Raw genomic sequence first — 24,524 nt, forward strand, 5'->3', positions numbered from 1 at the left:
AAGGGGGCAGCGAATTAAGAGCCGGGGATCGTCTGGGGACTCTAGCTGATTCCCGGCTCCGCTGTTGCAAAGCCCCTTCGAAGCGCTGGAGCGGCACTTCCAAAGGGCAGCGCTGCGTGGATCCCAGGATCAGCTGATCCCAGGCTCCATGTAGTGCTGCTCCGTTGAAACACTGCTGCGGCATTTTAAAGGGGAGGCACACGTGATTAATTGCATGATTAATAGCGATTAAATTTTTTAATTGCGCAATTAATCGTGATTAAATTTGTTAATTGCTTGACAGTCCTAATTGCAACACGTTTGTTTAATTGTCCTAATTGCAACTTAAGAGTTAGCCCTCTTATTATATACATACTAGAGATGTTAAATATCTGTTAATTGAACAGTCGGTTAACCTAATGAATTCTTATCGGTTAGTCGACAATTTATTCTATTTTCCATGGGCAGCCACTGTCCGGGGGGGGGGGGGGGGGGGGAGATCTGAGCTCCTAGACCTGTCACTGAGCTGGACTGCCTTGCCGCCTGGCTCCTAAGACACTTTAAATGCAGAGCTGCAGCAGGGCTAGTTCCAGGGCCTAGTGCAAGCCGGGACTGAGCTGGGCTGCTGGCCAGCCTGCTAAAAAGTTGACTGGCAGCAGGTGGAAATGTGTGTAGTCTATTGCATTAACCTATAAGCTTTTGCTTATTGGTTAATCGATTACACTATTACATCCCTAATACATACATCATTTTAAAAATGCTTAGGGATGAATTCTCCACTACCTTTTAACCCTGTGGATCCCCAGAAAGCAGAATTTACATGTTGCAGAATTTAGCCAAATACAGAATGAAATCTTGGCCCCACTGAACTCAATGTAAATTTTGCTACTGACTTTGATGGTCAAGATTTCACCATAGGACTCAGAGTAAGTGGATACCTACTTATATATTTTTAATATTGTACAAGAAACAGGCATGTTACCCCGTCTTGTTTATTTAACCCAGAAGTGCAGAAAGGGGCAGCGGAAAGGAAAAAATATTCAGCTGTAAAGTAGCATGCTATTTAGCTATGGGTACTAACAGGAAAGTTTTCTCTTTGCTCTGGAACACTGAATGTTGGCCATTATTGAAGGCAGGATTCTAGAATACATGGACTGGCTCTCTGGTCCAGTAGAGCAAATGTTCTCTGATCTAAGGAAAAGTCATTATAGTGTCTCATATAAGTATATATTTAAACAATTGTAAATATTTATCTTGCATATTTTTAGTTCCACCAAGTTGCTTGACTCTGTTATATTAAATACTTTGAAATTTAACTAGGGGGCTGATCCTCCTACTTGCTATGACTGCCAACCACCCTCTCTTCCCCTAGAGATGAGGCTAGGCCAGCCTTGGCTCTCTTCCCTTCCCCGCCATCAGGTCAAGGCTGCACTAGTCCCAGCTTCCCCCCTCCCCGACCAAGGCATGCCAGTCCTGCCCCCGCCCCTCACTCTGAGGCCGCGCCAACCCCGGCTCTCCCCCTTCCCCTTCTCAGCCACTGGGCTGAGGCTGCACCTGCCCCAGCCCCCCGGGGCCATTGAGGCAGCGCCAGCCCTGGCTCTCTGCCTTTGTCATGGCTGTTGAGGCGGCACCCCCGGGCCGAGGTAGCCCCAGAGCACTGGGGAGGGAGGCAGGGAGGAGGCTGCACTGCTGAGGGTGGAGGAAGGCATCAAGATGCAGAATGACGTGATGACATCACTCTGTCAACCCACAGGACATAATATACACACACACATATATATACACACACACACATATATATATATATATATATATACAGAGAGAGAGAAAAGCACATTTTCTACTTAGGTGATAATGAGCAAGACCTATGTGTCTATTGCAAGAAACAGCTGTAGTGGCTTAGATTAAATCAGCAAGCTATAGCAGCAGTGTCCAAATGCTGGTCCGCGAACTGATGGCAGGCCGCGTACCCCTGTGTAATGGGCCACCGCATGTTGCCAGGCCACACTCCCAGCATTTACGTAGTCGCGTCCCCTCGGGTTCCCAGGGAATTCCCTTCCGTTCTGCATGGAGCAACAGGGTGAGTGGGGCAGCTGGTAGCTGGGTGCATTGTGGCTGGAGCCAGGCCCATGGTGAGGCTGTTCCTACTGGGGCAGCCTCACCGTGGCCCCAGTTCCAGCTCCAGCAATTGTTGTGTGGCCCGGCTGGTGGGGCCAAGCGCCACATATAAAGTGGCCGTCCCGGCCAGCAGGGCCAAATGCTAAGTGTAAAGTGGCTGCCCCGGCCCCAGAAGGAGCTGCACAGGACAGAGGGTGAGGGAAGCCCCGAGAAGCCCTGAACCCCTGCAGAAGCCACATGGGGGGTGAGGGGCAGAAGGCAGCCTCGGGTAACTGAATAGGCCCCATAAATTGAAAGCATGGCCCTTTGAACCTCTCATCTGAAAATACACCAGAGCAGTTCTCTCTTCCTCTCTGATTTCACTTATTAAACTATATTAATTGGAGATAGTCTTGAGTTACAAAGATCTGGGTGGCTAATCATGCCCATAATTTCTGCTTCAGACACAGAAACTTCACACGGCTGTTTTATCTGCATTTCTGCCACCTATGGCAGCGACTTACAGCTACAATCTTTTTTACAATGATATGTATTGTGTGCGTACAAACACAATTTAAAATAATGTGATCTCTTAAAATTACCATAATGAATATGCAAATAAATTAATTACCAAAATGAATATGCAAATATTTCAGTGCCAGTCCACCCACCGATTTTTAATGAGTTTGCTGGTCCTCGGTATGAAAAAGGTTCGGAACCACTGAGCTTTAGGATTCCTGTGGTAGTGAAAATAGTACATGTATTAATACATTTATTTACTTTTTTCAAATAATTTTTAAAGCAGTAAGGGAAGGATCTAAAGCCTTTAATTTTGTTATGTTTTTCACCTTCAAGGGAAAATTGATCTGCAATGTGTTAATATGATAAAGCAATTCTATGCACTGCAGGATTTTTGTCCAACTGCAGCTGTTGCACAATATAAGTGTATATTTTTAAAAGTCTTTCATATATAGGTTTTTATGGTGCAGAGTCTCCTTAGATAAAGAACTGACCACTTTAAAAAAATATTTTTGCTGTCAGTTTGGAAATGAATGCAGGGCAAGCTTTACTTGGCAGTCTTATGCTGGCACAGTAAAGCATTCCTAAAAGTTAATGTCTAACTTGATACAATTGAGTTCAATAAACTTATATGAAAAAGAATGTCTTTACTGTCTCTTTACTACTTTTTGTCCATATGTGACATATTATATTAGATCAATGGAAAAAGCAAATTCCATTCTAATGCAATCCAATTCTATCTGTGAACCACATCACTGTCCCGCCCCCATTCCTATCTCAGATCTGAGAAGTACATGCTTAAATTTGAAATTTCAGAAAGAAATATTTTGAATCATTATGATTATCACAAAGACTGCATGTCTTCAGATTAATTTCCAGGTACATTTCCATGTATCTTTGCTCTACCGGGCACTACATTCAGATGAATCAAGTCTCTCACTTCAGATCCATGCTCATTTTATTTTACCTTATATCTGCCTGAGGACAGTTGAGCATGTAGTACAAAAGTGCTTTTAGCTTTTTTAATGTCCTGTATACATGAAGGAAATAAGATTAGTGTGGTAAAACCAGCACAGTTGTTTGCTACCCACTTTTCTGGGTATCTGATTTTAATAGCTAATATCAGGAATGTGGAGGAACAAGTTCAAATATACTGCTAAATAAAATAAATACTCCAGATGCACTGCAATCATTTGTCTATGTTACACTAATTTATTTAGGGTCAAATCTTCAAAGGAGCCACAATCCAGTTTCTGGACCAGACTTTTTGCTAAGAGTAACTGCCTCTAACATTATGGGTCTAAAACTGTATATAGAGGTTTTGTGCTCTTATGCTTGGATCGGCAGCTGACTCTTCAGTTTATACTCCTCAGGAGTGAAAATTACATTTGCTTTTAAAAATCCAAAATCGGGACTGCACAAAATCTTGGATACCTAAAGCTACAAACACAAAACTAAGAATATGCAAAATTTGGGGCCACTTTTATAAAATGTTATGGTTTATTCAGTTTAGGAAACATTTAAAATATTGTATAGAGGGAGGAATATAGAGTTTAGCTACTCTTCTCTTCCTCAATGCTTTTGACCTTATTTGCACCAGTAAAATCAATATTCTGGCTAGTCTCTGTACTTTCAAGAGCAAATATTAAAAAATACATGTATACCCTTGCACAAGCCAGTTGGCAAAAATATAAACCCCATGCAAAAATTACAAAACACGTGATAAGATCCTCTGTTAAACTCAATAGAACTATACTAGTTTACAATAGCTGAGGATTTGGCCCTTTATCCTTAAAGTAATAATCAAATTATGCCTTCATTTACATCAACATAACTCTACAATAGTCTATGTGGAGAAAATCTGGGCATCAGGGCGTTAGCTAAGATCAAACCACAGGCTCTATTACACTAACCACAATACAGCCAACAATAAAAATACTAGCACAGACTAATAGTAGAAAGCAGGATGCATTCATTCTCTAAATAGCAGACAAAATAACTGAACAGTGTATATATAGTTTTCAAATACTTCAGAGGATAGCAGAATATTAAAGCTTTGAAAATTACCAACTACATTGATGGATATCTTGTTTATACTTGCTAGTACTGAAATTGGATGTTATAATATTTAAATGAGCCTTTGCTGCAGTTTTTTGCCGTTTCCAGTTTGAGTCAAAACTGAACAGACTTTATTGAATTGTGTAACATTTTTCAGACAGCCTCATCTGCAGTCAAGCCTTTAGTTATTGTTATTTTGGAATGATTTCAAATGAAACAGCAAATACAGAAATGCTTCACTGATTGTGTTCATTGATTTTATGTTGAGTGGAGTCAATTTTTAAAACTTTTTTTCCACTAGTTTTGTTTTGTTTTTCTAAGTCCAATACAGATCTGCCTTACACTTGCCTGTGGACTTTCTCTCGTTTGTTCTAGCCTGAATAGCAAAGTATAAGTCTCTACCCACAGATCTGATTACAGTGTTTAAAATGAGCACTATAGAATTTCATACTAGTTCTGACCATATTCTCTTGCTATAAAAGCAGTTTAACTATGTATCTAACATCTGCAACAATACAACAATGCTAAGCCAGTTCTGGTACTAGGACATACGTGATTTAATGCCAGTGCAGTCACTGTCATTGGACATGTATAAATAGATAATATATCATCATGTGGCAAATTACAGATCTAGCATAATTTTGTGTCTACATTTGTCCTCTTCAAAGAAAACCTTCGTATTTTCACATGCTCACTAATATGCAGTTTTATCTTTTATTCCTTGTTGCAATCTCGACGCTGTTGTGCTTTAACAAGACTTCTCTCCCCATCAAGCCCAATCATGTCAATTATTTCTCTTTCAAGAATAAGATGTCCATTTCCCTCTGCTTCAGACTGGCCCAAGATAATTCCAGCTTGGCAGGCTACTACAGTCAAATAATTACAGATAAATGTGTCCATCTATTTGTTGCAGCCACAGGGCAAATTCAGTTAATTCTTAAGATTACACACAAAATATTCTAATCCTGTTCTTAAGACAAAATCTCTTAGGCTACGTCTACACTACAATGCTATTTTGGGATACTGGAATATCCCAAAATAGCTCTCCTGTGTCATCACAGCAAGCCCATTATTTCAGGCTCGCTAGTCTGACATTCCTGCAAAACCTCATTCTACAAGGAGAAAGGGACATTTCTGAATAGTGATTTATTTCAAAATTTGGTGCTGTGTAGACAGCGCCAAATGACTAAATAAGCTATTTTGAAATAGCATTGAAATAAGATACACAATTTGTACAGCTCGAATTGCTTATCTTATTTCGGGTTACAGTACAGTGTAGATGCACCCTAGTTGACATATTCTAGACAAAAAGAAGAATAAAGGTGAAGGGAGACAGAGGATGTACACACAACCTAGCATGGAGAACCCTAATATGAGGAAAGGGGTGAATGTGGTGAGGAGGATGGGGAGATTGGGGGACCCTGGCATGCGGAAGAGGAGGGAATGGAGTGGCACAGAGCCCCTAGACATGGTCCCATACACTTGGAAGGGGCAGGGGTTGCAGGGAGTCTCTGAAATAGGGTGGCATCCCGAGAGTTTGTGGGTTAGAATGGAAGGATGAGCTGAGACTTGGGTGCACATTATACATTTGACCTACATAAATTATGAAGCTTCAGGGGATAGCTGAGTTAGTCTGTACAGAAAAAAAACAACAAATGGTCTGGTAGCACTTTACAGAATAACAAAACATGTAGATGGTATCATGCCTGAAGTGGGCTATGCCCACGAAACTCCCTGTCCACTCTTGTTTTAATAAATACAGCTGGACTCCGTAAGTATATTACCTCCTAAGGTGGACACTGGTGGTGAAATCATATGTACACACATCTGCCACAGTTCGTAACTGAGATTTTACACCTCTGGAATGGAGACTGGAATGATTATTTGTAACACAGAACATTTTGGTTGTTCTTTTAAAAGTTTACAAGTGAACATTGCTTCAATACAACTTTAAATCTTGATTGTGCACAAAAAAAATGCTCCTTTAACCATTTTCATTTAAATGAAACAAGCACCGAAACAGTTTCCTTATTTTGCACTGGCCTGCCCGTATCCCCGCGGCGCCGGCCAGCAGCGCCCTTTCCCCCACAGCCACGGGGCTCTACATGGCCCGGTGTGCGGGATGGCCAGGCCAGACTGGGCCGCACTTGCGCCATGCGCCCTAAGGGCGGCCCCAGGCTGCACACCAGCGGCCGTAGCCAGGTCGCACATGCGCCGTACGCCCTGGGGCACGCCCGGGCTGTGTGCCAGCAGATGTAGCCGGGCTGAACATGCGCCCTGGGGCGGGCCCGCTCCCCACGGGCAGGCCCACGCATGCGCCCGTGCCCGGGGCGCCAGAATACCTCAGGCCGGCCCTGGCTGCAGGGATCTGCATTTGGACACTGTTGTTAAACTTCTCATAAATGTTCTTGAAAAAGGGGTAAACAGTGACTAATCCAAAGCTGACTGCAACGAGATACAAAGGGATCTCACAAAACTGGATTACTAGGGAACAGAAGGGCAGATGGAATTCAGTGTTGATAAGTGTAAAGTAATGCACATGGAAAATATAATCCTAACTATAGATACAAAAATGATGGGGTCTAAAATAGCTGTTACCACTCAAGAAAGAGATCCTGGAATCCTTGTGGATAGTTCCCAGAAAACATCTGTTCAATGTGCAGTGGCAGTCTAAAACTAAAAAGCCAACAGAATATTAGAAGTTATTAGAAAAGGAATAGATAAGACAAAATTCTATAATGCCTCTATATAAAGTCATTGTATGCCCACATCTTGAATACCATATGCAAATCTGGTCACCTTGCCCTTAAAAAGGATATATTGTATTTGGAAAGGTAAAGTACAACAGAAATTATTAGAGGTAAGGGACAGCTTCCATATGAGGAGAGATTAACAAAACTGGGACTTTTCAGCTTGGAAAATAAGGGTATGTCTACACTAGCCCCCTAGTTCAAACTAGGGAGGCTAATGTATGCATTCGAAGTTGCAAACTAAGCCCAGGATTTAAATATCCCGGGCTTTATTTGCATCTTCCCGTCTGGTCGCCATTTTGAAATTCCACTAGCCCGAAGTAACTGCACGCAGCAGTGAAACAGCAATTTGAACTAAGTCCTTGGTTCAAATTAACTGTTACACCTCATTCCAGGAGGAGTAACAGTTAACTCGAATTGCCGTTTCACTGATGCATGTAGCCGTGGGCAGTTACTTTGGGCTAGTGGAATTTCAAAATGGCGACCGGATGGGAACATGCAAATAAAGCCCGGGATATTTAAATCCTGGGCTTCGTTTGCAACTTTGAATGCCTACATTAGCCTCCCTAGTTTGAACTGGGGGGCTAGTGTAGACATACCCTCTATGACTAAAGGATGGGAGGATATGTTAGCAATCTAGCAAATCATGAATGGTGTGGGAAAATAGAATAAGGAAATGTTATTCATTCCTTCACTAACACGACACAACATGATGACCCAATTAAATTTATAGGCAACAAATGTAAAACAAACAAAATAGGTGACAGGATGGATCATAATGATTGCCTCTTCTGTTTTTTCCTTCTGAAGCACTTGGCATTGGCTACTGTTGGAAGACAGGATACAGGGCTAGAAGGACCATTAGTCTGACTCAGTATGGCCATTCTGATGTTCTTCTAGACAGCTGAAATGTATCTGCCCTCTGCTGTAACCCACTAAATCCCACTCCTTTTCCAGAGCTGAGAGAGCTCCCAGGAGTCCTGATGGAGTGTGTCTCGGTGTGTGTCTCTGTCTCTCTCTCCTCATAGAGTTAGTAACAAAGTAAGAATATATATTAAAATTTTAAGACTAACCAGTGTCCCTTACGTGACTTGCCACAAAATGTCAGAATTTGCTAGTTGTAGAGCTGAGTGGGTATAATATTTATTTAATTGTATTTATTTTATATAGGAATTAGATACAGTGCTCCTGTTGGCTAACTGCTAAGTTCTCTGCCAAAAAAGTAGAGTTTTCCAGTACCTTAGTAGCCCCTGGAAAGAGATGAGGTGGGGGGAGGCAGATGGGGTTGGTTCCCACCATTTGGCATTTGGCTTGTACTGAGCATGATCAGTAACACTGCTGAAGCCTCTGTCATTAGTCCGCCCCCCTCATATGCACTCTTTTCTCCCCTCATCATGGCATGCACAGGTCACCACCCTACCAAAATCTGAAATGGTGTCCCTGGAAGTTCTATTGTACAAATGAAAGCTGGAGAAAGCACACTTAAATGGCCTTTTGTGTATGCAACAACAATTGCATATGTAAACATTAGCACAGAACTACAGATTTATCTTTCTGTAAATCAGGAATTTAAAAAGGATCTTCATAGCTAACCACTTTGTTTTCCTTGGCAGATCCTGACCGTTGATAAAAGGATCCAGTTGACAAGGGGCAAGAATGTACTCTTCATGTTAAGAAACATAGCTGCTAAATTATCAGCGTTAAAAAGGCTACAGTGTAAAATTATTGTGAGAGATGTACATTCCTACAGTACTCCTCAGATAATTTCTCAACAGTATGAAAAATGCATGATTAGTGGGTTGGAACAGTGACTTTGCAAGCTGCAGCTAGCCTCTCACTGGAATATGGTGACTCCGCTGATTACATCAGCAAGCTGTTTTGTGGAGACCAGGAACACATTCTCTACATTCAGATGGATTATGAGAAATGTTACTTGACTGCACAATTCCCCTTTGGTTAAGCAGTGCTAAAACCTTTCAAAAAATGTGCAATAGCACATCAGCTGTGAGTCCTATAAATTTCTACCTTTTCCACTGACTTCATTTCACCATATCAGACAACTTGAAATATGTCTACATTTAAATTAGGGATGTAAAATGTTGATTAATTAGCTAATCGGATAGTTGATGCAATTTGCATAGACTATTTGATTAGTCAATAAGGACACTTCTGCCTTGGAAGTGTAGCAACAACCCCACGGCTGTTACTATACTTCAAAGGTGAAAGTGCTGCAGGGAGCACAGGGCCAACGGGGGACTCAAGCAGTCCCCCGTTGGCCCAGTGCTCCCTGTGGTGTTTCAAAGCAGCAGTGCCGCATGGAGCCTGGGGTCAGTTGACCCCAGGCTCCATGCAGCGCTGCCACTTTGAAACACTGTTGGGAGCCTGGCATCAGGCTCCATGTGGTGTTTCAAAGCGGCAGCGCCACATGGAACCCAGGGTCAGCGGGGGAGTTTCTAGCTGACCCCGGGCTCCACGCAGCTCTGCCACTTTAAAACACTGTATGGAGCCTGACAGCGGGCTGATAGACGCAGCAAAGGGTGAACTGACTAGTCGACTAGTCGTTCACATCCCTAAATTAAATGATTATCATGCTGACCTCTGTGCACCTTTGGATTAAGAACTAATTGTGCTATCTGAGGGTTTTAAGGAATGACAAATCTAAAACTAGCAAAAAAATTATATCTCAGTACCCGCTTTATACCGCCTACCAAGTATAAGCCCTATAAATAGTTCATAGTTAAAAATAGAGTGTATTCTGCACGTATTTTGGAAAACAAAACAGCTGTGTGATACATCACGCACACCTACACAATCCTCCCCATTTATCCATATGTCATTTGTTTAGAGGCAATGTGTATGACAAAGAAGAGATACATTTAAGACATACCAGGGAAATATTTTCAAAGTTTTAGAAGGAGAATTTGAATTTATTTAAAGCACTGTAGTTTATCAAAAGGGAAAATGATGTAACATACAGATGAGGTATTGTTAAAAGTGGTAAAAAAATGGTAACTGATAGCCAATAATAAATACAACAGGAAGCTGCAGAGGGGAATGATAAAATGATCTGGACAAACTGGAGAAATGGTCTGAGGCAAATAGGATGAAATTCAATAAGGACAAATGCAAAGTGCTCCACTTAGGAAGGAACAATCAGTTTTACAAACCTAAAATGGGAAATGTCTGCCTACGAAGGAGTACAGTACTGCGGAAAGCGATCTAGGGGTCATAGTGGACAGCAACTTAAATAGGAGTCAACAGTGTGACACTGCTGCAAAAAAGGCAAACATTATTATGGGATGTATTAATACAGGTTGAATCTCTAAAACCTGGGACTTTCTGATCTGGCAACATCCATTGTTTAGTAGGACCACAGATATTGCTGGACCAGAGAGCCCCAGCTAGCCAGGTTCAGATGCACAGCCCCAATGGGGCTGGCATGGTGGGGAGTGCCCCAATGGGGCAATGTGGTAGGGAGTACAGCCCTGGTTGAGACTGGAGGCAGTGAGGCCAGCAGCCAAGATCACAGTCCTGGCGAGAACTGGAGGCAGTGGGGCTGGAGGCAGCAGGGCCAGCTCTTGACAGGGTTAACACAGTGGGGATTGCAGGGAGTGGCGGCAGGGAGAGCAGCTCCATTTGTGGCAGGAGGGTTGCGAGGCTGGCACTAGTGCAGTGGGGGGGCGGCGCTGATCCAGTTGGGTGCTGGAGGCAGCGGGGCTGGTAGCAGGGAGTTCAGCCCCGGCTGGAAGCAGTACAGAACTCTGTGGTCCTGGTGCCAGACTAGGGAGGTCTGACCTGTAGGAGTGTTGTGAGACACCGGAAATAATTCTTCTACTCAACTCTGTGCTGATTAGGCCTGATCTGGAATTTGTGTCCACCACATTTCAAGATACAAGTGGACAAATCGGAGAAGGTCCAGAGAAAGAGCAATCCAATGACTAAAGGTTTAGAAAACATGACCTATGAGCAGAAGTGAAAGTAAGTAGGTGCACCCTGGTGCGCAGCTCTGGCAAGAGCTGGCTGAGCTGCGGCAAAAGCTAGCAGGGAGCTATTTAAAGCACTGGCAGGGACCTGGGTTACAATAGACAGTACCTGTAAGAAATTTTAAGTTACTTTCACCGCTGCCTATGAGGGAAGATAAAAAGAACTGTGGTTGTTTAGTCTGGAAAAGAGATACGGAGAGGGGACATGATAACAGCTTTCAAGTACCTAAAAGAGTGTTACATGGTGGAGGGAAAAAAGTATTCTCCTTAACCACTGATGACAGAACAGAAAGCAATAGGTTTAAATTGCAACATGGTAGGTTTAGGTTGGACATTAGAAAAAAATTGCTGTCAGGGTAGTTAAGCAATAAATTGCCTGGGGAACTGTGGAATCTCCACCCTTGCAGATTTTTAAGAGCAGGTTAGACAAGTATCAGCCAGGAATGACCTAGATGGTGCTTGGTCCAGCCGTGAGTGCATAGCACTGGACTTGATGACCTCTCAAGGTCCCTTCCAGTTCTAGTATTCTATGATGAAATAATAATCTGAAGATGTGGGTGTATTAAGGGCCTGATCCAACGCCCATTTAAGTTAAGTGGAGTTTTTCTACTGCTCTGAATGATCAAAGTGGGCTACAGTTGCTGTAATTCATGCTAAAGTCTTAGATTCCTAGCAAAAACATTTGAACAATTTTTTTTGTCCCTTAAATTGTATTTCATTTTCCACAAAATACAAAATTATAATCAATTCAGCATTACTGTAAACACAAATAAAAAACATGGCGCAAACTAAAATTAATGTACAGTACCAAGTAAATGCAGTGTTGTTTCAGTCTGTAAGTTATCAGTACTTCTCAGGCCTGCCAGGAGTATCAACAGCGTCCTTCTGAAACAAAGTGAAGAAAAAAAATAACAGACCTGAAAAGACAAAAGCAAGTACCTAAATTCTAAACGATAACGATGGTCTTAATGAGGCTGCCTCTGAGAGAACAAACCCAGAGCAAGTTGTAATGAATGTTTATGCAGAGCTTTGATCAATGCTCCCAGGGATTTTTTAAGAGAACAAAGGAGCTGAAGAGATGAGAACAGAACTGAAGGAGAAAGAACTGAAGGAAGAGAACAGGCTCCAGTAATAGAGTCACACTCTACTCTGTCTCCCCACTCACACTGTTGTATCTTATTTCATTAGGGGTACGTCTACACAGCAGGGCAAAAGCAGGGCCGGCCCACAACATTTTGGCACCTGAGGCAGGGAGCTCAAATGATGCGCCCATGCTCCCTCGCTGCACTAGCAGCCTACCCAATTTTCTACACTCTGGATTCTAGTGGCGACCCCACAGTCTGGTACCTGAGGCGGCCGCCTCAGTTCGCCTCATGATAAGTGCCAGCCCTGGGCAAAAGTTGAATTAAGCTACGCAACTTGAGCTACATCAATTGCGTAATTTAAGGCCAAGTAGGTTAACTCAGTTTTTGGCACTATGTACACAGCAGGAAGTTGAAGGAAGAACACTCTTCCTTCGACTTCTCTTACTCCTCGTAAAATGAGGGTTACCAGGAGATGGAGAGTTGGAGTTTTAAGTCCTTCAGCTCACCATTATTTCTGAATAAAGTCTTGTAGCATAGTCACACTCTTTGTTATTTCAGAATAATGTCAGTTATTCCATAATAATGCTTCTGTGTAGACACGGCCTAGCAGTCCCTCTGATGTTAGTGAGCTTTGCATCAGGCTCGTGGCGATGATATCAGTTGGGCAATTTGCAGAGTAAGGTATTATTCAATATATGAGTAGCAAATTAGAGTGCTTCATTAGTAATTACACTGAGAAATTAAATATTTCCTGGAATTAATTATAACAAAAGCATGGGAACACATCCACAGAGCAGTGAAATCAGTAAGAGAATGCTGACTTCTTGCAAGTTTAGTACTCAGAGGATAGATTTTGAAGAAACTATTCTGATTTATACCAGCTTCAGATCTCACCCACTGTTTTTATAGTGTTTGAAAATGTGATATAGCAGTCTGTAAAAGAAAAGGATGTTTAAAGAGATTTTGTTATTCTCAAAGCTTGAAATAAAACTATTGTGTTAAACTGTCCTTGAATTTTGGCCTTTCGGATTACCACTGAAATGTATATTTGTGTTTCCTGGGGCATTGACAAGAACACATTGACCCATCTTTTTGTATACAGTAATTTATTTACATTTTTTGCTTATTCAAGAACCTACACTGGTTGACAAAGTTCTTCAAGGAATTCCTTCTTCAAGAACGATCACAATTAATCCTCTGTTGTTAAACCATCTGGAAAAGAGCTTGGCCTCAATAAGTGAGCTGTTTGCCAGGCTGCTAAGATTCTACTGAATTGCTTCAGATATCCTTTTTTTGTGGCTTCCACTATGTGCAAAAGTCTTAAGTGGAGCTTCATTGTATCTTCATGACCTAATGTTTCATTCTCATCTTTATTTATAGGTCTATTTAACTAAGTAAAATCTATTTTACACAAGTGATTCTGTAATTCTAGATGCACAAGTTACCCTTAAAGAAACAATGGTAAGAATAAATAAGTGTGTAGTAAGTATAAGAACTTCCAAACTGTTGTGCAGAATCTTATTTCTGGTCATCACATGATCAAAAGCACTTTCGATGATGTATCCACCAACTTTTTGACTGGGTCAAAGTCCAATCCTGTGATATGCTGAAAACCTACCATGTGTTATTGTCCTTAATAGAGGATTTTTTTTGAAAAAGCAAAAGCAAGCAAGAAATAACTAAATCTGCCCCTTTTTCATAACTGACTGTGATGTGGGCTTCCATTTTGCTAGTTGCTCCATGGAGACAGACAGACTCCTGTGACTGCATGACACTCCACTGAATTCAAAGGAGTTCTAGAGAGCAGGTACAGAGGTTCTCCTGCATAGAATAATTTGCAGGATCGTAGTAATAGATTGCATGTTTCAGTACAAAGGAACTAACAAAAACATTTATGAATAGAATTATCAGGCTATTAAAACATACTGGTATATTTTTAATTTTTACACTTAAAACCCTAGCAACACCTGACAATCTTAGACTGTATTATACAGTATAGAGAGTTTTATTTTTACTTGAAAATGATTTAAGAAATGTAAGGAGGGCCAGCTTTGTGGTTTGTGAGGAATTTACTGTGTTGCTAAGAGTTAATGTGGCTTCTTGGGCCCATATAGTCTGGTTATATACTGTTAACTGGCAATCTCCCAAAAAGGAGAATCATTTAGTTTATGTAGAAATTTCCAGCCTTTGCTTCAGTCTTGGAGGAAATGGGTCGCGGTATTGGACATTAAAAGGGGAAGTGAGAAATTAAAAACAGGACAAAACAATGACAGAGCAGGAAAGAAGCAGCAGCAACCAATGTTCCCTCTAATTTTTTCCATTCACATGTTGAATAAATTTTGTTATGTGCACTGAGTCATGTGCAGATGTGCATCACCAGTACAAACACATGCTGCCAGCTGAGGGTGCTTTGCTAATCAGCTGGGCGGCACTTGATTCTTACCTAGGTGGCTGCCCAACAGCACATCTTACAGGTAACACCCGCAGCAATCGCATCTCAGCTAAAGATTAGTCATTAATTCAGATGAAGCTTCTGTAGCAGACACCCAATCATTACGGTCTTGAGAAGACAGTAGGGTTGAATAATGTTTCCATGACAACACAAAGCAGTAATGCTACTGATTTACGGGGTTTCAAGCAAAACACAGTACACTCTCTTGGGGATCCTACTTCTAAAGGAAGATCTCAGGCAGAAAAGTGATTCCCCTTTTGCTCCCAGTGATTAAAAGGTGTGAAAAAGACTGGGTTGGCCTAAACTGCAAGACTCCGTATGCTAGTTCTCAAAGAATGAGATCCCAAACAGTTGCTGAGGTTGTTTAAAGCATTAAATGGGCTGTTCTGTGCTTAATTTTAACATTTTAAAAAAATCTGACAGTATATTCTGTTTATTTAGCCTACCCTTGTTCAAAATAATTCTGCCTCCATATGGTAAATTAAGAGTAATTAATAAACTTCAATGGCTTTCATATTTGTTTTCACTGACTTATTTCCTATTTGATCAGTTTTCCCTGTACTTTATATAGCTGTTTGCCTTCTCTGAAATGAATGTTGGGAAATAAGTGTCAGTACAGGCAGTCCCCGGGTTACGTACAAGATAGGGACTGTAGGTTTGTTCTTAAGTTGAATTTGTATGTAAGTCAGAACTGGTACATATTCTACCCCAGGTGTCCCCGATTCAGCCGCTGCTGAAACTGACCAGCAGCTGACTCCAGGAAGCCCGAGCCAGAGCTGCTTTGCCCCGGGCTTCCTGGAATCAGCCGCTGATCAGTTTCAGCAGCAGCTGACTTGGGGACACCTGGGGTAGAGCAGCTGGGGTGCTGCCAGGTTGGTCCCCACCGTGCCGAGGTGCGGCTCTGCGGGGACCAACCCTGCAGTGCCCCAGCTGCTCTGTCCCAGGCGTCCAGATTCAGCCGCTGTTAAAACTGACCAGCAGCGGCTAAATCGGACACGCCTGGGGCAGAGCAGCTGGAGTGCTGCTGGGTTGGTCTGGTAGCACCGACCCTTGGTGTGGTGGGACCAACCCAGCAGCACCCCAGCTGCTCTTGGGGACGGCTGGGACAGAGCAGCTGGGGTGCTGCTGGGTTGGTCCCGCAGCGCCGCTCCTCGGAGCGCCGCTCCTCACCCCAGCTACTCCAGGGAGACGCAGAGCGGCTTTTCTCGCCGCCGAGGATGCAGGCGGCGGGACCACCGAGACGCGCCGCAGTCCTGCCGCCCACGTCCTCCGCGGCTTTGCTCCGCGTCTCCCTGGTCTGCTGGGGGTGCCGCCCCAGCAGACCAGGGAGATGCGGAGCGGCTTTTCTCGCTGCGGAGGATGCGGGCGGCGGGACCACAGCATGTCTTGACGGTCCTGTCGCCCGCGTCCTCCGCGGCGAGAAAAGCCTGGTCTGCTGGGGGGGGGGGGGGGGCGCGCACTAGCTGCTCGGGTTCCCTCAGCGTCTCGGCGGTCTGCTGGGGGGTGGGGCGCAGCTAGTGCGGGGTTTCCTCAGCCCATTCGTAAGTAAGGATCCGACGTAAGTAACACCTCTGTAACTCCAACTCCTTTAGAATTGAGGTTCTGATTACCTAGCACCAGCTGAGGTACAGTGAGCACTGTGTGCTCACGTCTGATATATTTTTACCAAAACTGCTACCTGCCCAACTTGTCAAAGGAGAAAGGAAACAGGGAGGCCAAAAGGAATGGTTTAGAGCAGTGTTTCTCAACCTTTTTTTTTAAAAAAATACAGTACCCCTTTTTTAAAAAAATTATAAGCACTCCTAGTACCTACATTTTTCAGACACAGAAATTTTTTTCTACTATTGCAACATATTTGTTGAAACAACTTCATCGTATCCCCATCACTCCTTACAAGGTACGCTGCCCATGGAGGTCAATGGGGCTGGGCTATTTTATATGTAAAGGTACTGAGAAATGTATATGTCAATACCATGATGGCAATGTGTATATTATGTAAATAATACTGAATAATAATTGCCAAACGAGACCACTTCCCAACCTGCTTACAAAGGGCCTGATATAATTTAAATTGTAAGCTAGGATTGAACCCAAAACGATCTGTTGATATAATCCAAAAAGATCCAGATAACATTTAGTCACCCTTCAAACATATAAGAGACCAATCAGTAAAAGCCCCACTGCCTGGTAGAGGTGATCTTTGAAGAAAATTGGAGAGACATTGAATTTACTTTTTCTGACAGTAGCACTTTCCCTAACTTAATGTGGGGTCTTCTGCACAGGTTTCACTTTATGTGTCAGAATAACACAGAAATGTGTTGTCACAGCTAACTCCATTCAGGTCAAAGCAACGTGCACCCCAAAGACAGAAGAACAAATCTCTTGAAGCTGGAAATCAAAACATTTCACCTCTTCACAGAGCTCACAAGAGATCTTGTTCACCCAGAGACATGAGTCATTACAACTCTCTCTGGAGAGAGAAACAAAACATCCTGCCTTTCTGTGGATGCACCAAGTGTTTTCATGTGGCATTTTACCATGTTGTTTAAATCGACTGCTTGGATGAGGAAGACTCACAAGAGTCTGTCCATCATCCACACTAGAGCAACATGGGGATTTCACCATAGTGATAACAGACCTGATCTCTCTGTGGGCTCTTGTGGAGCAGCAGGGGGTCTGCAGCAGTCTCCTGGATGGAGAAGCCAGGGGTGCCTCTATTGCAGTGGTTCTCAAGCTTTTTGGCTCATGGACCATGTGTCTCAACGTAAACCTTTCCACAGACTGCCAGTTGCTCATGGAAACTCATCTTTATTTACACAATTATGCCCAGCCATTTTGCTAGTGCTGCAGCTGGGGAGAATGGTTTAATTTCAATTATTAAACAGATTAAATGTTTAACTGTCATGTTAGTTTATCAAACTTCATTTTAAATAAAGTAAAATATTAATTTATGTCCAATACAAAAGGTTTCAATGTTTTCTTTACTTATGGCACAGGTAGGCAACCTTTTTTGGATCGGGGCCACTGACCTACAGAAAAATCAGATGGGGAACACACAAGTGAGAAAAAAAACTCCTCCCAAAACCCCAATCCTCACTTAGGTGGCCCCCAACTGAGACACCTCACTCCTCTGGCATTCCAGCCCCAAGGAGTGAAGGGAAGGGATGGGGAGGTCTGAGGTTCAGGGCTTTCCATAGGCTAGGGGGTTCAGTGTGTGTGAGAGGGCTGCCAATGAATGGCATAGGGATCGGGTGCAGGATCTGGGAGGGAGGTGGGGGGGCGGAAGGAGGCAAGGTTTCGAGGTCTGGGTGGGAGGTAGGGTGCAGAAGCAGGCTGGGGTGTCTGGCCAAGGGGAGGGAGCAAGGAGGGGACTTGGGTAGGAGTTGGACTTCCCTGGTCTGGCACCCTCTGGACCTGACTGGTCCCAGATAAGGGATTTTTTGGACCACGGGTGGTCATTTCAGGGCTCCTGGTGCCCCTTCTCCCCCCACTTCTTTGCACCTCCATCCCCTGCAACCTAGCTGAGCTGCCCATCCCCTCTGGTTCCCTATGCCTCCCCCAAAACCATCCCTCACAATCCAAGGGAGCACAGCACCAGTTCCCTGCACCTCCTCGCAGCCCAGCTGAGCTGCCCGTCTGTTCTCCATGCCTCCCCCCATCCGCCTCAGCCCAGTTGATCCCTGCACTGGTTCCCTGCATGCCTCCCCCACAGTACAGCTGAGCCCCATTTCCCTGCACCTCCCCCCAGCCCCGCAGACCTGCTGAGCCCAGCACTGATTTCTTCCCCCTCCCTCCCTCTCCTTGAGTCCAGCCCCGGGAGTTCCCGGCACCTTCCTCCTCCTGCAGCCCAGCTGAGCCCAGCACCCTGCACCTCCCTCCCCGCCCACAGCAGCTCAGCCCAGCACCCCCTAGTGTGGCACCTGGGGGCAACTGCTCTCCCCTGCGACCCCACTGCTATGCCTCTGCCTACCATCTCAGCTTCTGGGGAAGCAGCTTCTCTCCCACAGAGATGTTGCCTCTGTGGGAGCCAGGCAGCCAGTCCCTGCGGGCTCTCATCTCGGAGAGGAGGCTTCCCCAGGAGCCTGGGTGTAACCAAAAAAAACCATCAACCAATAAGCATTATCTTATCGGTTAAACAGTTACTTGGTTTCACTCAAACATCCCTAGGCACAGTGCCATGTGACCCCCATGCACCAGATCACAATGCCCAGAGTTGGAAGCTAGTCCCAGATGTGCAGGACAGTAGTCACCGCTGCCGAATGAATGTGAGGTCTAGGGATGTAAGCAACTACTCGACTACCGGATAAGTCATGTATGAGTAGCAACTCAACTAGTCGCCCCCCCTCCCTGGCTGCCTTGATCAGAGAGAGGCAGCGGGGGGGAGGGGGGGAGGGCAGGAGCCAGTGCTGCGGGGGAGCTGGCTTTAAAAGCTGATTCCCCCGAGCACCGTCTCCATGGGGGGGGGGGGAGGGGGAGCGGCAAGGAAACAGTGTGAGTGGGGACTGAAGCCCTGGGGGGCTTTTGCTATATTTTAAAGGTAGAGGTAGAACTCCAGGCGAGTGGGAACTGCTTGAATCCCCGCAGGCGGCTCTTACTACATTTAAAAGGCAGAATTGCAGAGGGGCTAGGAAGCGCTCCACTCCACCCCTTATCAACTAATCGAGTAGTCGACAGAAATTCCATCGACTACTTGATTAGCTGATTAATCGAAATGTAACATCTCTAGTGGGGTCAGCTTATTCTCCAGCTTCTTGTGAAAAATACTGTGTGCAGTTTTGTCAAGTGCACCATCTTCTTGAAAAGGCACTACCCAAACACCTAAAGGCTGCTGGGGGCTGTGCAGCCACTCAAGAGAGATTCAGCTAGATTTCTTATTTCTACTTGATGGGCACATTTGCACATGCCTCAATGCACATAAAAAATTATTTCACTCATGGATGGAAAAAATCCACACACGGTTGAAAAGATTAGAGGGAACATTGATCCTCCTCCCCTCCCCAGTTCTAATTAGTTGTCACTGATAAAAAGACTAATTGTTCGGGCTAGCTCTATGTTAGCTCTATATAGTTCTTACTTTGTGAAAGCTGTTTTCTTCTCCCACATTGTATAAGATGGCATCATATGATTCTCATATTATACATAGTAGAGAATAATTCATTCACCATTCATGTATTGTCTTTTTGTTTCTTTGGCGTTTCCGATCCTGGCTCAGACCGTGTTCCCTGGATCCAGATGCTTGGAATGTGCTCCTCCACATTTGGATATCCCTTGTTAACCCCAAAATGGGGCACTTTTTACTTCTTCTCCTGCAAGTCCTGCTGATGGAGGTCTCTTCAGAGTTCTGCTATATTTTTGACCCCAGCATTAAAAACAAAAACAAAAAACAAAAGTTAAGGACTACAAAAATAATGAGATTAAAAATAATAATGCCTTTTAGGTGCCTTTTATTTGCCTTCTGAGCTTTTCGTGTATGCTTTGGTCAGTTTCTCAAGCTTTTCTCCCTAACAATGACTGTTAGAAACTTATCTTTTAAAAATACGAAAGCTAGAATTCTCCAAGAATCACATTTCCAGGAGCTTTACTAAGAACAGCAAATGACTATCATGAGACCTGTGACAAAATTTTAAGAGTTGGCAATATTGGATGGATCTATTTGGGAGAAAGAGTAGAGTCAGAGCAACCAGGACATGAAAAAACAAAACAAATTATGCACAAACATAGTGAGCTGTCAAAAAGGTAGGAATAAAGACATTGACTAGCACACTATCTTCCACATCCTGATGACTTAACCAACTAACAATGGGTATTTAAGAACAATTTGCACCTTCTTTATCTTATCGGCTTCTTATAACTTGAACACTCTAATGCACTGTTTTTTCCCCTTATTCTCTCCCCCCCCGCTGCCCATTTCCTATTTATTCTCGGATCTGGACTTTTTATACTCAAATCACCTGAAGAAGTGGGTTGTACCCACAAAAGCTCATGATACCTTCTACATGTTTTGTTAGTCTTTAAGGTGCTGCTAGACGATTCATTGTTTTTTTAAGTTTTTCCAATTACAGACTAACTTGGCTTCTCATCTGAAGCTTATGCACAAACACACATTCTTTCTCTTTGTGCTACAGTCCGTGGAGCTAAACTTCAAGCTGTGCTAACCCATGGCTTGCAAGGGTTGTCAGAGCTAGGAGAGCCATTGGAGCAACTTACAGTCAATGTGGAAGAGGAAGGTAGTAAGACACAATGCATCTGGCCATTTGGCTCTTCCTGTGCTTGGACCAAGCACAGGAACAATCAAGTTGGGGTTGGGGGCAGGCCTTCAAAGCTGCTTGTACAAGGGGGATATGCCTGATGGACTAGTTGGGGAGGAAGCTTTGAGGCAGGGAGAGACTTTCTGGTTTTCGACAATGTTTAGTACTTTATGGGCAGTAAATTACTCCAATCTAGTATATAGTTGAGAGAGTTTGTTTGTCTGTCTGTTCAAGAACTCCTCCTACACAGCAAGCGCTAGGACCACCACATTTGGTATACAGTTTCCTTTAATCATAACTTTAAAGCAAGACAAGGGTTTGGCTGTACCAGGAAAATGAGATGTGCCTGGAATGGGATTGCTTCTCAGAAAACCATACAGGAAAGAGAATAGGATTGTCAGGTTTTCGCCCGGACAGTCCAGTATTTGTGGCCCCTGTCTGGTAAAACCCCCCCCCCCAAAAACCCCAAAATACTTTTGCTCAACAAGTTTGGTCACCCCCACCCCCTTTTTTTCCCCCCCTCAAACAATTGTTTTGCTCCCCACCATGTGTGGGATATTTTGTGAAAGTATCTTGGTACCCTAAAAGAGAATCCCCAGGTACATGAAAGAAGCTAGCTAGGAGCATGCCCCACCCCCCAGGACTGCTCCAATTACCCTTTAGAGAGGGCACGGGAGGCCAAAGCTCCCCCTCATTTGTAGGGAAACATTGTTGGCTGTTCCCCTTCCTCAGAAAGTATGGGGAAGTGCAGTTCACTGCATTCCTCACTTTGGCTGGGGAGCGTAGGAACCTGGACTTGCCTCTGTGGGGGGACATGTACTCCTTGCCTGGCTGTGACTACTGGAGCTGCAGCAGCCATTGAGAGGCACCACTCACCTAGGCCCAAGCTGCTGTGGTGAGAGACGACTGGGATAGTTCTCTCTCTCTGAGGCAGCCTGCATAGTATCACAGAATCACAGGAGTTGGAGACTCAGCAGGTCATTGAGTCCAACCCCCTGCCCAAAGCAGGACCAACCCAAACTAAATCATCCCAGCTAGGGCTCTGTCAAGCTGGGACTTAAAAAACCTCTGAGGATGGAGATTCTACCACCTCCCGAAGTAACCCATTGTAGTGCTTCTCCACCTTCCTAGTGAAATAGTTTTTCCTAATATCCAACCTACACCTCCCCCACTGCAACTTGAGACCATTGCTCCTCATTCTGCTATCTGTCACTATGGAGAACAGCCTCTTTCCATCCTCTTTGGAACCTCCCTTCAGGTAGTTAAAGTCCAGGAGTGGCCCTAGACTAGCTGATAGCAACTGGCACCCTAGGCAAACCATGCAATCGGCTCCCCCACCTGCAAACCCCTCAATGATATTGCACCACCATTTGGTGCCCTGTGGCACCTCATTTAACTTGGCGCTCTAGGCGACCGCCTAGTTTGCCTATATGGATGGGCCGCCCCTGCTGCTATCAAATTCCCTCTCACTCTGCAGACTAAACAAGCCCAAACCCCTCAGCCTCTCCTCGTCAGTCATGTGCTCCAGCCCCCTAATATTATTTGTTGCACTCTGCTGGACTTTCTCCAATACGTCCACATCCTTTCTGTAGTGGGGGGCTCAGAACTGGATGCAATACTCCAGATGTGGCCTCATCAGTGACAAATAAAGGAGAATAATCAGTTCTCTAGATCTCCTGGCAATGCTCTACTAATGCACCCTAATATGTCATTAGCCTTCTTGGCTACAAGGGTACACTGTTGACTCACATCCAGCTTCTTATCCATTGTAATCTCCGGGTCCTTTTCTGCCGAACTGCTACTTAGCCGGTCGGTCCCCAGCTTCTAACGGTGCTTGAGATTCTTCTGTCCCAAGTGCAGGACTCTACACTTGTCCTCGCTGAACCTCATCAGATCTCTTTTGGCCCAATCCTCCAATCTGTTTAGGTCCCTCTGGACCCCATCCCTACCCGCCAACATATCTACATCTCCCCTTAGCTTAGTGTCATCTGCTAACTTGCTGAGAGTGCAATCCATCTCCGCATCATCCAGGTTAATAAAGATGTTGAACAAAGCCAACCCTAGAACTGACTCTTGGGGCACTCCACTTGAAACTGACTGCCAACCAGACATCAAGCTATTGATCACTACCTATTGAGCCCAACAATCTAGCCAACTTTCTATCCACCTTACAGTCCATTTAACCAATCCATATTTCCTTAACTTGCTGGCAAGCACACTGTGTGAAGACTTCATCCTCAGCCCCGTTCCAGAGCAGTAACCTAAATGAAGCATGTACATTTTCATTTTATTTTCCAAAAAACAAAAGTTAACTGAGATAAAGACCTGAGCAATGCTGTGTAAATCTTCCAGTGATAAATAACAACATAAAACCTGCACTTTCCCTGCCCTAGTGACAGAGGAGGTACAACCAAACCAGATTCCACCACTACAAAACCAGGGGCCCTATTTTAACCTCACAAATGACTTCCTAAGAGGTATTAAATAGCCTGCAAAAAAATATAAGCACCATTGTTTGTATTGTGCAGTTCACTGTCCTGCCCCATCCCTAGTTACAAGGTTGAAAAACCTATGGCCCTGGGCCTGGATCAAGCCCCCCCTTGAGGCTCAAGCCCCCCTCCCAGGATTGGGGAGCCTATGCTGGCGCTCCAGCCCCTCTGCCACTGCACCGCTGGGCTGGAGCACACAAAATCTACTAGACTGGGCCCCCATAGGCTCTGGCGTGCAAGGGGAATGTGGGGAGGGTCTATCTGCTTCTCAGTTGGGGGCATCAGTGAGGATTTTTTTGTTTTGTTTCGCTTCTCACTTGTGAGCAGCCCCCCACTGATTTTTCTGTGGGTCAGTTGTCCTGAGCCAAAAAAAGTCCCCTCCCCCCCCCTTGTCATGGATTGAAATTTCTCTGGAGACAGTGGTGCAGTGTCTGTAAATTACCCAGCACAAAGGGCCATGATTCTGACGGGGGCCTCTAGTTGTTCCTGTCATACTATAAAAACTGAATAATAATGCAGCCCACGCACAGACCTACCACTGGGTGCCATTAGCTTGTGTGTGATGCCCTCATGGCAGGCTCCTGACGCGCTTTAAATAGGGACCAGAATCTGACAGTCACCCAAGTTTGCAGATGCTAGGTCTGGGCTTTGGTTTTGTGCCCCTCTCTAGCGTCTACATGATCACAGCAGGCCCGGCCCAGGTCCAGCTCTCTGAGTCTCACCTCAGCGCCCAGCCGGGGCTGCCGGCTGCAGAGCGTGCGAGGCGCCTCCCCTCCGCTGGGCTTCCCGCAGGGAGCTGCCGCGCGCCCAGCCACTCGGAGCCGCCCGGAGCTGACTGACAACCACGGCACCCAGTAGGCTGCA

General features: G+C 44.6%; 1 long non-coding RNA gene across 3 annotated transcripts; it reads right to left on the reverse strand.

The window, feature by feature from the left end:
- Positions 1-2,164: 2,164 nt before the first annotated feature.
- LOC112543782 (uncharacterized) lies at positions 2,165-24,505 on the reverse strand. 3 transcript variants are annotated; one of them, XR_003087017.2, is made up of 4 exons: positions 24,197-24,505; positions 19,998-20,267; positions 12,195-12,271; positions 2,165-2,813 (listed from the first exon to the last, which is right to left on the reverse strand). It is a non-coding gene; the product is annotated as an uncharacterized LOC112543782 (long non-coding RNA). The 3 variants fall into 3 exon arrangements; XR_012903345.1 differs by having other exon boundaries at positions 20,086-20,267; positions 24,197-24,491; XR_012903344.1 differs by lacking the exon at positions 2,165-2,813 and having other exon boundaries at positions 10,254-12,271; positions 20,086-20,267; positions 24,197-24,484.
- Positions 24,506-24,524: the final 19 nt, after the last annotated feature.

This window comes from Pelodiscus sinensis, chromosome 1, assembly GCF_049634645.1.
Source record: "Pelodiscus sinensis isolate JC-2024 chromosome 1, ASM4963464v1, whole genome shotgun sequence".
In the NCBI taxonomy this organism is placed as follows: Eukaryota; Metazoa; Chordata; order Testudines; family Trionychidae; genus Pelodiscus; species Pelodiscus sinensis.